This window comes from Salvelinus sp. IW2-2015, linkage group LG17 (assembly GCF_002910315.2).
Source record: "Salvelinus sp. IW2-2015 linkage group LG17, ASM291031v2, whole genome shotgun sequence".
NCBI lineage: Eukaryota > Metazoa > Chordata > Actinopteri > Salmoniformes > Salmonidae > Salvelinus > Salvelinus sp. IW2-2015.
The window spans coordinates 29,945,779-29,961,184 of NC_036857.1; the positions used below are offsets into that span (position 1 = coordinate 29,945,779).

At 41.7% G+C, this 15,406-nt stretch overlaps 1 protein-coding gene across 2 annotated transcripts in view; it reads right to left on the minus strand.

Annotated features, from left to right (window-relative positions):
* LOC111976578 (adenylate cyclase type 6) overlaps positions 1-4,660 on the minus strand; it is an 87,611-nt gene extending 82,951 nt beyond the window's left edge. For both annotated transcript variants that reach the window (XM_024005521.2, XM_024005520.2), the window contains exon 1: positions 4,458-4,660. The gene's annotated coding sequence lies outside the window, so the exon portion shown is untranslated. The remainder of the gene's footprint in view (positions 1-4,457) is intronic.
* Between the last annotated feature and the right edge of the window lie 10,746 nt (positions 4,661-15,406).

Here is a 15,406-nt window from a genome sequence, read left to right on the forward strand (position 1 = left end):
TTGACATTTCACTGAGACACTTGTTTTTGTGAGAAATTGTTGAAAAATAACAGGAATTTTTAAACATACTACGTCGCGTCTCCTAATCGATTTCCATCTTACCTCTATATTGTTTTATGTCCTGCGGAATCGAGAAAAAAGATGACGAGTTCAACGGGAAAGTGAGCCTGTCAGGTAGCCAGTAGCCTTAATTTTTCACAGAATTCAGCCTAGCTGACACGATGTTCCACATTTTGTACCACTTTTTTTCTCTGGCCATTGATTTAGTCACCGAAATTCTGGCCACCCTGCAAGGGTAAAAAAACTCCATAAACTTATTAACGTATTACGATAGAGACATGAGGTAATTGGTTTTCATAGAGGATTATCTACTATTTTACCATTTGGTCAAAAGATGTGTTCTGATTGGACACCTGATACAGATATACTGTATGTATATTTCTGGATTTCAATATGGTTCCTTGCATTCCAAATACACTTGGCCTAGACAGTTATACTGCTGTATGGATTACGTGAACATTTATATCATGCCTTGTTTAGGTAGATAACAACAACAACAACTGGAAAACCCAGACAATTGTAAATTTGTATAATGTAATTCAACTCTCACCAGCTGCTATTGGTATAATGCCTCCAACTAACCTCCACTAGTCCCATAGACTTACAGAGACAGAGACACAGAGAGAGAGAGAGAAGTTAGCTAGCTAATTACATTATATCAATCTCCACATAACATCGGGGAAGAGTTGGGTTTGCCCTATTAGACAACAAAGCTCCTATGAGTGGGCAGTTAGCAGTCATCACAGATGAAACACACACACAGAGATGAAGAGCCCTCCAATCCAGATTAAATTGTGCATGTTTCCTCTCCCCAATTAGCCCTGATGACTGCTTGTATCCCAAATGACACCCTATATAGTGCGCTACTTTTGACAAGGGCCTAGGCTGGCTTCCGGCTGCTTTCAGCACACGTCAAGGACATAGGTATATAACCTCTAAACTTAATAAAGACTAAATCTCTCAGTCAGGGAGAATCTGTAGAACAACAACATGGAGGAAAAATAATACAGAGATGCAGTGTTTCTGCGTGCGTGTGCCTCGACATTAGCGCTTGTCCAGGAGAACAACAAACAAAAAATGTTGGACAAAATTAATATATACTATACAAACAAAAGTATGTGGACACCCCTTCAAATTAGTGGATTTGGCTATTTCAGTCACATTCGTTGCTGACAGATGTATAAAATCGAGCACACAGCCATGTAATCTCCATATGGGTGGGGCAGGTAGGTAGCCTAGTGGTTAAAACGTTGGGCCAGTAACCGAAAGGATGCTGGATCGAATCCCCGAGCTGACAAGGTAAAAATCTGTCTTTCTGCCCCTGAACAAGGCAGTTAACCCACTGCTCCCAGGTAGGCCGTCACTGTAAATATGAATTTGTTCTTAACTGACTTGCCTGGTTAAAAAAAAAAAATATTAAAACAATTGGCAGTAGAATGGCCGTACTGAAGAGCTCAGTGACTTTAAGTGCTGTTATTGTGAATTAGAAACATCTAGGAGCAACAATGGCTCAGACGCAAAGTGGTAGGCCACACAAACTCACAGAACAGGACCGCCAAGTGCTGAAGTGCGTAAAATTTCTCTGTCCTCAGTTGCAACACTCATTACCGAGTTCCAAACTACCTCTGAAAGCAACGTCAGCACAAGAACTGTTCGTTGGGAGCTTCATGAAATGGGTTTCCATGGTCGAGCAGCCGCACACAAGCCTAAGATCAACATGCGCAATGCCAAGCTTCGGCTGGAGTAATGGAAAGCTGGCACACATTGGACTCTGAGGCAGTGGAAACGCATTTTCTGGAGTGAGGAATCACGCTTCATCATATTTTTAAAGTCACTATTGGTATAATTTTTTACCCATCTACCAATACTTTCTTTGTGAGGCATTGGAAAACCTCCCTGGTCTTTTTAGTTGAATCTGACCATACAGATAATTGTATGTGTGGGGTAAAGAGATGAAGTAGTCATTCAAAAATCATGTGTGTAGGCCAGTGTGTGTAGGCCAGTGTGTGCAATATTTTAGCCTAACAAGGTTATAGATAAACATGTCTTAGTTATTTATCTTGCTTTGAAGTAGCCTACTTTAGCCAATTGTTCTCTGACTCATTGAATGAGGAAATTATTTTATAAAGACAAAAAGTATTTGGTTGTAATTTTGCTACTTTTTATAGCCTATGAAGGGTAGCCAACCATCCTCCAGGACAGCCTTAAAGGGACAGTGTTGTATTTTTAGACAGGCTTGAATATGCAAAGAAGTCAATAGGCAGAGAGTAGCCTACATTTGTTGTTGTGGCAGAAAACAAATGTACATTTATCAAAATAGACAAAATAATCGATTATATTATTTTTGAATCTATTCAATTCTACAGTACATGCCTGGCATGCCTTTTTTTTTCTAATCAAGAACAGTAGCTATTGATAGAAGTTGCTTCATAAAATAAACCTTTGGAACTAACTGAGGGGCTGGCAAACAGAGAATCCTGTTCTGTGGTTTGTTATTTCAAATACAGTTAGTTAAAATCTGTACTGCCATTCTGCCAATACACAACATAGTCTTTCTTCTGTCTGACATACAGTAGCCTAGGTTGTATTTAGTGTATTCTTTAATAATGTAATTTCCAAAACATGTAGCATACCTTTACTTATTTTATCATTACTAAAACTTCACCTATAATAAGTGGTTTCTCTTTTTATTTTCCTTTCCCCCTATAACCATACCACAATATCTCTCCATTAATGTCAAAGCAGGTTTCAGGACAAATATTAACATTGAGTTGATGATTGGAACGTCGGATATTCTATTTTAAATACAAATATTAAAACAGCAAATAGCACGATATGCAAATGGCATATATAGGTCTTGATTCGCAGATAAAAGCATCTGATCTATGCACTAATAGATTATTCAATGCTCCTCTAGGTCAGACTGGTAATCAAGCATGTATTCACCTCTGGTGCATGCACCGCCGGTCAGACACACAGCACGAGCACACAGCAGCATGCAGCGGTTATGTAACACAAACATAACAGCGCATGCATGCATCCGCTCGAGATATCATAAAAATAAAAATAAATACGTATTTCTATTCTTACTGACTCGGGATAAACCGGGAAAACAGTTGTCAACGTTGTAAATGAATATATATAGGGTATAAATTGAGTTTGAATGTATATTATCTATATGCAGGACTAAAGACCACATCATTCTCAGGATGTTTGCGATAAATAGGCCTCTATGATATGAGACATGCAATCAACTATCTGCATATAGCCTATTTGGTTGCAAGAAGGCCAGCCGAACACACTGATTACATCGGACGCACCGTGTGTATGTGTAGCCTATGTTAACCAGCCTTTACCCTGCCAGACTGCTGACATTTCGTTGCAGTTACGGCAAGTATTCTATACTTCTCAAACATTGCTTAGGCCTATATAACGGGGTGTCTGTTTCCTTGCACTGACACGTTTGTTATCTATTTAAGACCCTATAGCCTTACCATTCGATGCCAGAATTTAGGTCAGAAGTAACGTTAATCATTTAAAATCTCTCTACCAACTTCTCTGATAAACTCTAGACAAGTAATATAGCAGGGTTCCCTAACTGGCGGCCTGAGCAAATAACAATATTTATATATATTTTTTACAATTTTCATTGTTGTACATCATACTTTAAAAAACACCAGAAAATCAGCTCCAAGTCATTTTAATTTAGGAAATCTGTTCCCAATTATTCCCACGCATTATGGAGAGACACCTGATCGTATACAAATGTAAACAAGGTTTGAAATTGTGATGTTTTAGCCAAATACATGTTTGTGCTTCCTGAGGTCAATTTGCAGTCTACAAATGATGTATAATTATGTTCCGGACCCCCGACCATCCACTCAAGAAAATCTTGTTAATGATCCCTGGCCTACAGTATTGACAAAGTCATGATACCGTGATGCACCTTCAAGCATATTTTTATGGTGAGGGAACATGATACATGTCCTAAACCGGGTTCTTCTTGGTAAGTCCCTTCTTGTAAATGCACCTAGAATGTCTCCTTATTTAGTAAAGGCCTCAACAAATGTATGAAGCTTTACACATAGCCTATAGGCATGTTACTAGCTACATGGTCGATAGTGCCAAGTAAAACAATGCAAATACTGTGCAAATACATTGCAAATACCTGCATAACATAACATGCCACCTTGAGACTAGGCTACAGGCTACTGCAACACTTTGCCTTAAGAGGCCGACTCTCAACATTGTAACCTCGGATGTTCTGTTGACATTTTGTAGCACTACTGTTTTCTATAACTACACTGATAATTGTCGACTTGCTACTATTGTAGCGTTGTTGTAGCCTACAAAACAGTTGGCCAGAAGCCTAGGACAGCGGGAGGGCTTGTACTTACCACATTGACTGACACCCTTCGAATAGCGCGCAATATGGACTACTTTTCTCCCTCTGTGTTGGTAGACATACTTCGCTGTCTTCTCGTTTCAGATGAAAACGTTTATCAATCGACGTCTGTAGGCGACAATCGAAGGGAATGGCTACAAATGTACAAATCTCTCGTTCGCGCTTTGCTCTTCTCAACGCTCTCTCACCCTCATACATTCTCATGAACTCAGTAAGCCCCCTAGAGGTAGCTCCAGTGTGTGTGTGTGTGTAGGGAAGTACTTCTCATGAACTAATAATAGGACAACAAATGGCAACACAAATACATTGGTGAAAAAAGTACTTGGGAAAAATCAAAGATACCATAATAGAAAATAAAAGTGAAAGTCACCCAGTAAAATACTACTTAAATATACTTAAGTATCAAAAGTACATGTATTTTCTAAAATATACTTAAGTAGGCCTATCAAAAGTAAGTAAAGGTATAAATAATTTCAAATACCTTATATTAAGCAAACCAAGCATAGTTTATTTTTTTTTATTCTTTTTATAGATAGCCAGGGGCATGCTCCAACACTCAGACATAATTTACAAGCATGTGTTTCGTGAGTCCACTAGATCAGAGGCAGTATGGATGACCAGGGATGTTCTCTTGATAAGTGTGTGAATTAGACAATTTTCCTGTCCTGAAAAACATTCCAAATGTAACGAGTAATTTTGGGTGTCAGGGAAAATGTATGGAGTAAAATGTACATAATTGTCTTTTGGAATGTAGTGAAGTAAAAGTACACGTTTTCAAACATTTAAATAGTAAAGTTCAGATACCCCCCAAAACGACTTAAGTAGTACTTTCAAGTTTTTACACTTGAGTACTTTACACCACTGCACAAATATGAGTGCTATTTTGAGTGGGACAAGCAATGAAGAATGTGATGGAGATTGAACTACTGAACTACTAAAAAGGTCAGTAAAAGGCCTACAAAGCCTTGTTTATACTTTGCGCTAATATGTTTTTTAATGATCTGATCAATATGATCCAATCAAAAGCTGATGTTGTGTCTGCACATTCTATTAAAATATGTCTATTATCCGTTCACTCTGTCCGCATTGGGAAAAGATTAGCTGGGGCCTCCCTCTATGCAAAATATTTGACAGATATTCTTTCAAAATAATATTTATTTAAAGACAATTTGATGCCATAAGTCAATGGTACTACCTGTCAAGGATTTTAGAGGCCAGTATAATGATGATTTAAATGGTTTGACCATCCAGATCTGTTTACACTTTGTAAACAGGATTGATATTGATATCCAGACACAATGCACACCAGACTACCTCCAGAAATGGTCAGGAAGGTTTCATCACAATCAGATCGAAATGTGTCTTTGAATCATCTCTACACGCCTATTAAAAAAATGTGGCCACAATGTAGAATGTGGACAAGTTGCAGGCAGCAGAACGTTCTCCACGGCGTCTCCACGGCGTCTCCAGACTCTGTCACGTCTGTCACATGTGCGTGTGAACCTGCTTTCATCTGTGAAGAGCACAGGGCGCCAGTGGCGAATTTGCCAATCTTGGTGTTCTCTGGCAAATGCCAAACGTCCTGCACGGTGTTGGGCTGTAAGCACAACCCCCACCTGTGGACGTCGGGCCCTCATACCACCCTCATGGAGTCTGTTTCTGACCGTTTGAGCAGACACATGCACATTTGTGGCCTGCTGGAGGTCATTTTGCAGGGATCTGGCAGTGCTCCTCCTTGCACAAAGGCGGAGGTAGCGGTCCTGCTGCTGGGTTGTTGCCCTCCTACGGCCTCCTCCACGTCTCCTGATGTACTGGCCTGTCTCCTGGTAGCGCCTCCATGCTCTGGACACTACGCTGACAGACACAGCAAACCTTCTCGCCACAGCTCGCATTGATGTGCCATCCTGGATGAYCTGCACTACCTGAGCCACTTGTGTGGGTTGTAGACTCCGTCTCATGCTACCACTAGAGTGAAAGCACCGCAGCATTCAAAAGTGACCAAAACATCAGCCAGGAAGCATAGGAACTGAGAAGTGGTCTGTGGTCACCACCTGCAGAACCACTCCTTTATTGGGGGTGTCTTGCTTATTGCCTATAATTTCCACCTTTTGTCTATTCCATTTGCACAACAGCATGTGACATTTATTGTCAATCAGTGTTGCTTCCTAAGTGGACAGTTTGATTTCACAGAAGTGTGATTGACTTGGAGTTACATTGTGTTGTTTAAGTGTTCCCTTTATTTTTTTGAGCAGTGTATGTTTAGTAAGGGCAAATCAAGTCTGAAATTTCAAAAAAAAGTATACTACAAGTTTTCATTTCCTGCTGTGCAGGAAAATTGCATTGGTCCGGTAGACAAAAGTGATTTCATTGTGTACAGAAAATGAATAAATGTTAAGTGTGTGGTAGGGTGCAGTAATCAGCCCAGGGTTCAGCTGTTGGAACATTGTGGTTTAGGAGGCTGGCTTTGAGACAGGTAGAGGGAGACTTGATTTTGACCCTCACTGAAGCGGATCCCTCTCCCCTTCACAATCGGAGGCCTCTTTCAGGGTGACCTGAATCTGGAGCCCTTCATCAGTGGCATCCTGGGTTCTTTCGAATGGCTCCTATACACAAACAAAGAACATTGAGTTACATTTGAATCGCACATGGTCTTACACATTACAGGCAGAAACCTAAGCTACAAAATGCAAGAGAAGTATTATAAATTACACTGTTCACATATTTCTCTCCCCCACCCCCTATATTTTATATACATTTATTGTGACAGTCTGTAAAGAAAGACGGCAGATATTTCCAATAAGTATGTACATTTAAGTTGTTAACGGTTACTGTATGTTCTTACCTCATGTCTGCGGCCCAAACTTGGCACTGTTGCCCATTGTAGTGTCTCACTTCTGGTCCTGTTTGAAACAATAACTTCACATTTACACTTTACAAGCAGACCACCATAGTCCCTGTGCCCAAGAACAGTAAGGTAACTTGCCTAAATGACTACCGACACGTAGCACTCACGTCTGTAGCCATGAAATGCTTTGAAAGGCTGGTCATGGCTCACATCAACACCATCATCCCAGAAACCCTAGACCTACTCCAATTTGCATACCGCACCAACAGATCCACAGATGATGCAATCTCTATTGCTCTCCATACTGCCCTTTCACACCTGGAGAAAATCAACATCTATGTGAGAATGTTATTTACTGACTACAGCTCAGCGTTCAACACCATAGTGCCCTCAAAGCTCATCACTAAGCTAAGGACCATGGGACTAAACACCTCCCTCTGCAACTGGATCCTGGACTTCCTGACGGGCCGCCTCCAGGTGGTAAGGGTAGGTAACAACACATCCGCCACGCTGATCCTCAACACGGGGGCCACTCAGGGGTGCATGCTCAGGCCCCTCCTGTACCCCCTGTTCACTCATGACTGGACAGCCAGGCACGACTCCAACACCATCATTAAGTTTGCTGATGACATAACAGTGGTAGGCCTGATCACCAACAGCGATGAGACAGCCTATAGGGAAGAGGTCAGAGACCTGGCCGTGTGGTGCAAGGTCAACAACCTCTCCCTCAACATGATCAAGACAAAGGAGATGATCATGGACTACAGGTAAAAGAGGACCGAGCACGCCCCCATTCTCATCGAAAGGGGCTGTAGTGGAGCAGGTTGAGAGCTTCAAGTTCCTTGGCGTCCACACCACCAACAAACTAACATGGTCCAAGAACACCAAGACAGTCATGAAGAGGCCACGGCAAAACCTATTCCCCCTTAGGAGACTGAAAAGATTTGGCATAGGTCCTCAGATCCTCAAAATGTTTTACAGCTGCACCATCAAGAGCATCCTGATGGGTTGCATCACTGCCTGGTATGGCAACTGCTCGGCCTCCGACCGCAAGGCACTACAGAGGGTAGTGCGTACGGCCCAGTACATCACCGGGGCCAAGCTTCCTGCCATCCAGTACCTCTATACCAGGCGGTGTCAGAGGAAGGCCCTAAAAATTGTAAAATTGTAAAACTCCAGCCACCCTAGTCATAGACTGTTCTCTCTGCTACCGCACAGCAAGCTGTACCAGAGCTCCAAGTCTAGGTCCAAGAGGCTTCTAAACAGCTTCTACCCCCAAGCCATAAGACTCCTGAACAGCTAATCATATGGCAACCCGGACTATTTGCATCCCCCCCCCACCCTCTCCTACGCTGCTACTACTCTCTGTTATTATCTATGCGTGGTCACTTTAATAACTCTACCTACATGTACATATTACCTTAATTACCTCGACACCGGTGCCCCCGCACATTGACTCTGTACTGGTACCCCCTGTATATAGCCCCGCTATTGTTATTTACTGCTGCTCTTTAATTATTTGTTATTCTTATCTCTTACTTTAAAAAATATATATTTTCTTAAAACTGCATTGTTGGTTAAGGGGGCATTTCACTGTAAGGTTGTATTCACCTGTTGTATTCGACGCGTGTGAGGAATAACATTTTATTTTATTTTATTTTGATGTGTGGTTGTATTGCATTTTTAAATTGGCAAATGAATCAAATCAAATTAAAATCACAACAAATGTAAGCTATTTAGAAACAACCAAACAGCTTGCAGCCTTTGGCTGGCTGTGGTTAGCTGGAAGGTGACAGGCCGAATTTGAGATAAGAGAAATTCCTTGCTATTGTCTATCAAATTAACTCATGACTAGATGGCTTGTAATAGCTGTCCTCTGAGGGGAGGCTAAACGCCAGCGATGCAAATCACACATTGAACGGCAAACTCCACTCTCCTGCTTGTTTTTGTACCTCACAGTAATCACACATAACATAGGCACTGCTATCACCCCATTGGGCATAGACGTCAGTTCAACATCTAGTTTTTATCAACTAACATGAATTCAATGTGAAATCAACAAAACAATTCACCATGTCATTTGATTTAGGTTAAAAGTTGGGTAAAAAAAAGACAAAATGCCCTTACATTGGTGACTTTTTGCAAATCCAATCAGTTTTTGGTAACACATTACTTGAGACCCAGCGTCAAAACACGTTATGACATGGTCAGAGCCATGTCATAATATCTCATAACAGCTGACATAACTTGTCATAATATGGTCATAACACTGTCACAACACATATTTAGACCTATTGTGACATATATTGCAGTATTTTATGGCTGGTTATGACACCTACATAACGTAAGACTGTCAAAACCCAGAAAACCTACCACGGTACTTATTTTATAGCTGGGTATGACACCTACATAACATAAGACTGTCAAAACCCAGAAAACCTACCACGGTACTTATTTTATAGCTGGGTATGACACCTACATAACATAAGACTGTCAAAACCCAGAAGACCTACCACTGTACCTTTTTATGGCTGTTATGACACTTACATAAGACTGTCAAAACCCACAAAACCTACCACGGTACTTATTTTATGGCTGGTTATGACACCTACATAAGACTGTCAAAACCCACAAAACCTACCACACAATGCAAAACATTCCATTACACCATAAACACACTGTTGACAAGAAGGCAAAAGACAAGAAGAGACTGCTCTTCTCTGTGTCACGGAGGCGCTCCGCACTGCTAAAGCTAACTCTCTCTCCTCTGCTCTCATCCTTCTAGACCTATCGGCTGCCTTTTGTTACTGTGAACCATCAGATTCCTCCTCTCCACCCTTCTCCGAGCTGGGCATCTCCGGCGCGGCCCACGCTTGGATTGCGTCCTACCTGACAGGTCGCTCCTACAGGTGGCGTGGCGAGAATCTGTCTCCACACCACGTGCTCTCACCACTGGTGTCCCCCAGGGCTCTGTTCTAGGCCCTCTCCTATTCTCGCTATACACCAAGTCACTTGGCTCTGTCATATCCTCACATGGTCTCTCCTATCATTGCTATGCAGACGACCACACAATTAATCTTCTCCTTTCCCCCCTCTGATAACCAGGTGGTGAATCGCATCTCTGCATGTTCTGGCAGACATATCAGTGTGGATGACGGATCACCACCTCAAGCTGAACCTCGGCAAGACGGGCTGCTCTTCCTCCCGGGGAAGGACTGCCCGTTCCATGATCTCGCCATCACGGTGACAACTCCATTGTGTCCTCCTCCCAGAGTGCTAAGAACCTTGGCGTGATCCTGGACAACACCCTGTCGTTCTCAACTAACATCAAGGCGGTGACCCGTTCCTGTAGGTTCATGCTCTACAACATTCGCAGAGTACGACCCTGCCTCACGCAGGAAGCGGCGCAGGTCCTAATCCAGGCACTTGTCATCTCCCGTCTGGATTACTGCAACTCGCTGTTGGCTGGGCTCCCTGCCTGTGCCATTAAACCCCTACAACTCATCCAGAACGCCCGCAGCCCGTCTGGTGTTCAACTTTCCCAAGTTCTCTCACGTCACCCGCTCCTCCGCTCTCTCCACTGGCTTCCAGTTGAAGCTCGCATCCGCTACAAGACCATGGTGCTTGCCTACGGAGCTGTGAGGGGAACGGCACTCCCTACCTTCAGGCTCTGATCAGGCCCTACACCCAAACAAGGGCACTGCGTTCATCCACCTCTGGCCTGCTCGCCTCCCTACCTCTGAGGAAGTACAGTTCCCGCTCAGCCCAGTCAAAACTGTTCGCTGCTCTGCACCCAATGGTGGAAAAACTCCCTCACGACGCCAGGTCAGCGGAGTCAATCACCACCTTCCGGAGACACCTGAAACCCCACCTCTTTAAGGAATACCTAGGATAGGATAAAGTAATCCTTCTAACCCCCCCCCCCCTTAAAAGAGTTAGATGCACTATTGTAAAGTGGTTGTTCCACTGGATATCATAAGGTGAATGCACCAATTTGTAAGTCGCTCTGGATAAGAGCGTCTGCTAAATGACTTAAATGTAAATGTAAATGTAAGGCTATGTTATATACAATATTCTGAAATTGACCATATTAAATTAGCATTGTAATTGCGCACAAATTGATGTCAGACATGCACCTCCCCCAATGCTCTGTTGCTGATGACTGGGATGCATGCAGGAGCAGATTTCAGGAGCAGGACAAGACACCCTCTTTTTGACTGATGACTATATAAGGGCATGTACGTGATAGGCCTATCTGGCTTATATGATTATGATGGTCATAATGCTTTTGGCAGTGTCATAAAGTGTATTTACTTAGTCCAAGTAAAGTGACACAGGACGGTCCTAATGCTTGTTGACAGTGTCATATTTTCTGCAAGTTATTTAAAATATGATGGAAAAAATCAGGACTGTAAATAATTAATCACAGCAACGACAAAGGACTTAAGAAACAAACTTTCAAACTAAAGGAAACTTCTTGGCAGGGAAAAAAACACATTTGAATAAATGTGGGTTTTGACACTCTTATGTAGGTGTCATAACCAGCCATAAAATAATGCAATATATGTCACAACAGGTGTAAATATATGGGTCATGACATGTTTTTGACCATATTATGACAGGTTATGACAATCATGTCAGCTGTTATGACATATTATAACATGGTTATGACCAGCGTCGTCCGGGTTAGAGTTTGGCCAGGGTAGGCCTAGTTAAATAAAGGTGAAATAAAATAAAAAGTCAAGATTAATGACGTGGTAATAACATTGATTCAACCAGTTTTTGTCCCAGTGGTATCCTCTTTTACACTTCCCAAACATTACACTTCTGGCACTCTTCTCTTTATTTTCAACTCTCCATTTCACAGCTCTTCTCTTATTGAAATAAACTCTGACATTGCCCTTTTTGCTTAGTGGATCGACATTAACTTTTTCAGCCAAGTTCCCAAAATCATTTGGCGATTGTCGTGTAATTGGCACGTGTACAGTTAGGTCCTAAAGCTTAGGCTTATGCACTTATGGCAGATAAACATAATGAAAAAAACCTCAATGTAGCCTATAGATATGGATTGCACAAGAATGATACATATATGGATTTTTATGCATTGTTTTATTTTTATTCAACCCACCTGCACTAAACCTGCCGCCCGGGTTATTAGTCAACCGTCATCCTGTGTGTGTGTGTGTTGTTGTGTGTGTGTGTGTGTGTGTGTGTGTGTGTGTGTGTGTGTTGTGTGTGTGTGTGTGTGTGTGTGTGTGTGTGTGTGTGTGTGTCTCAGTCACCAGGTCTCAACAAAATTGAAAACTTATGGGAGATTCTGGAGTGTCGCCTGAGACAGCATTTTCCACCACCATCAACAAACACAAAATTATGGAATTTCTCATAGAAGAATGGTGTCACATCCCTCCACTTGTAGAATCTAAGCCAAGACTCATTGAAGCTGTTCTGGCTTGTGGTGGCTCAAAGCCCTATTAAGACACTTATGTTTGTGTTTCCTTTATTTTGGCAGTTAACATGTACATGTTATTATGTTATATATCATGAGGTAACCTGGCTCTGGCAGCCAAAACAGCCAAATATTCAATCTAAAGGTGAATCGATCACTGAGCTTATAAATGAACTGGAGACAGTGTCCAAGGTGGATGCCCGTTATTTTCAACATAATCTACTCCCGTTCGCATACGCCGTTTTGTAGACATTGGCATCTTTCCAGATCCGGTTTTAGAGAGCCCATAACGCCTGTGCACTAGCACTCAGTGCGCACTGGAGCTCTGCTCAAGGAGCGACGATGCCATCCAGAAACATGACAGACAGTGGATGAATATAAGGTGGATTTACTTCTGGCTGACTCAGAAGAGCTAAGTAGCATTAAGTACCATCGCTTATATGCAAATTAAAATACAGAGGATGTCAGGAGTGTGTTGAAGGCTATTGGTTGCAATTCTCCAGAGAATCTATTGGAGCTTGTCGGTTTGACCTCCTTTTGACAGCAAAACACAAGCCAATCACCACAGAACGAGGGGCGTTCCCAAAGTACAGGTGTTCTGAGACGCTAGATAGCTAATTAGAGGTGGTCGCTGGAAATATGGCTGTGTGGGAATCGTGTTGAAAAGATGTGTAGTAATTTTACCTTTCGTATGTATAAAATAATTTTCTCAATGATATATGTTCCAAAGGTTTCCAAAACAGTATCGCAAGCAAGGATTCTTAAAGTGTAGACAGAGCGTCGGGACTGTTGTACACATTTGCTGCGCTGTCATCAGCGCTTCAACTGAGAACGAACAAGCACTAGACGGCACCTAGTTTCTAAACTCGCTAATTCTCCCACTCATAGACAAAAACATTTGTGCCTGAATATGACTTGTGAAGTAGAGCTGGGCAATATGGACTAAAAGTGAAATGTAACAAATCTATAAATACAATGTATTTGTTATTTTTTTGTAATGCACAGATACATTACATAAGTGGCAGGGCGCTAGACAATTTTTCACCCAGTTCCAAGTAAGAAAACTGAAATGGTGACCTATGAACCGCTAGAGTTGAAGTCCGCACCCCCGTGCGGAAATCTAATTAGTATAATACAAAAATTCCATCAAAATCTGTCGGTTTGAATTGCGACTGAACAAATATAGCAACTTCTCCTTCTTATGGCTGCAATCCCGGTAACGGGACGATATGACAACAGCCAGTGAAAGTGCAGGGCGCCAAAAACAAAACAACAGAAATCTCATAATTAAAATTCCTCAGACATGCATGTGTCTTATACCATTTTAAAGGTAATCTTGTTGTTAATCCCACCAAAGTGTCTGATTTCAAATATGCTTTTCAGCGAAAGCACTACAAACGATTATGTTAGGTCACACCAAACCACAATAAGCACAGCCATTTTTCCAGCGAAAGATAGCAGTCACAAAAAGCAGAAATATAGCTAAAATTCATCACTAACCTTTGATGATCTTCATCGGATGACACTCATAGTGTCACGCCCTGGCCTTAGTATTCTTTGTTTTCTTAATTATTTTGGTTAGGTCAGGGTGTGACATGGGGAATGTATGTGGTTTTTGTAGTGTCTAGGGTGGTTGTAAGGTTTAGGGGGTTTATTAGAGTAGTTGGGTTTATGTTTAGTATAGTAGTCTAGCTGTGTCTATGGTTGAGTGTAGGTATCTAGGAAAGTCTATGGTTGCCTGAATTGGGTCTCAATTAGAGACAGCTGGAATTGTTGTCTCTGATTGGGAGCCATATTTAAGGCAACCATAGGCTTTAGCTGGTTGTGGGAATTGTCTATGTTCGTTTGTAGCCTGTGTGTGTGTGTGCACTCGTTTATAGCTTCACGGTCGTTGTTGTTTGTATAGTTTGTAATAGTGTTTCGTTTCATGTTCATCTTCGTAGTAAAAATAAAAGAAGATGGCTTATTTTCCACATGCTGCGTTTTGGTCCGTCTCTCCTCCACACGATCGTGACACATAGGACTTCATGTTACACAATACATGCATGTTTTGTTTGATAAAGTTCATATTTATATAAAAAACAGAGTTTACATTGGCGCGTTACATTCACTAGTTCCAAAAACATCCTGTGATTAGAGCATAGCCATATCGTTTCAACAGAAATACACATAATAAATGTAGATGATAATACAAGTTACACACATGGAATTATAGATATACCTCTCCTTAATGCAACCGCTGTGTCAGATTTCAAAAAAACTTTACGGAAAAAGCAAACCATGGAATAACCTGAGACGGAGCTCAGAACAAGAGTCAAATTAGCCGCCATGTTGGAGTCAACAGAAACCAGAAATTACATGATAAATATTCCCTTACCTTTGATGATCTTCATCAGAATGCACTCCCAGGAATCCCAGGTCCACAATAAATGCTTGATTTGTTCGATAATGTCCGTTATTTATGTCCAATTAGCTACTTTGGTTAACGCGTTTGGTAAACAATTCCAAAGTCACAAAGCGCGTTCACTAAAACGTGACGAAATGTGCAAAAGTTCCGTAACAGTCAGTAGAAACATGTCAAACGATGTATTGAATCAATCTTTAGAATGTTGTTAACATACATCTTGAATAACGTTCCAACCCGAGAATT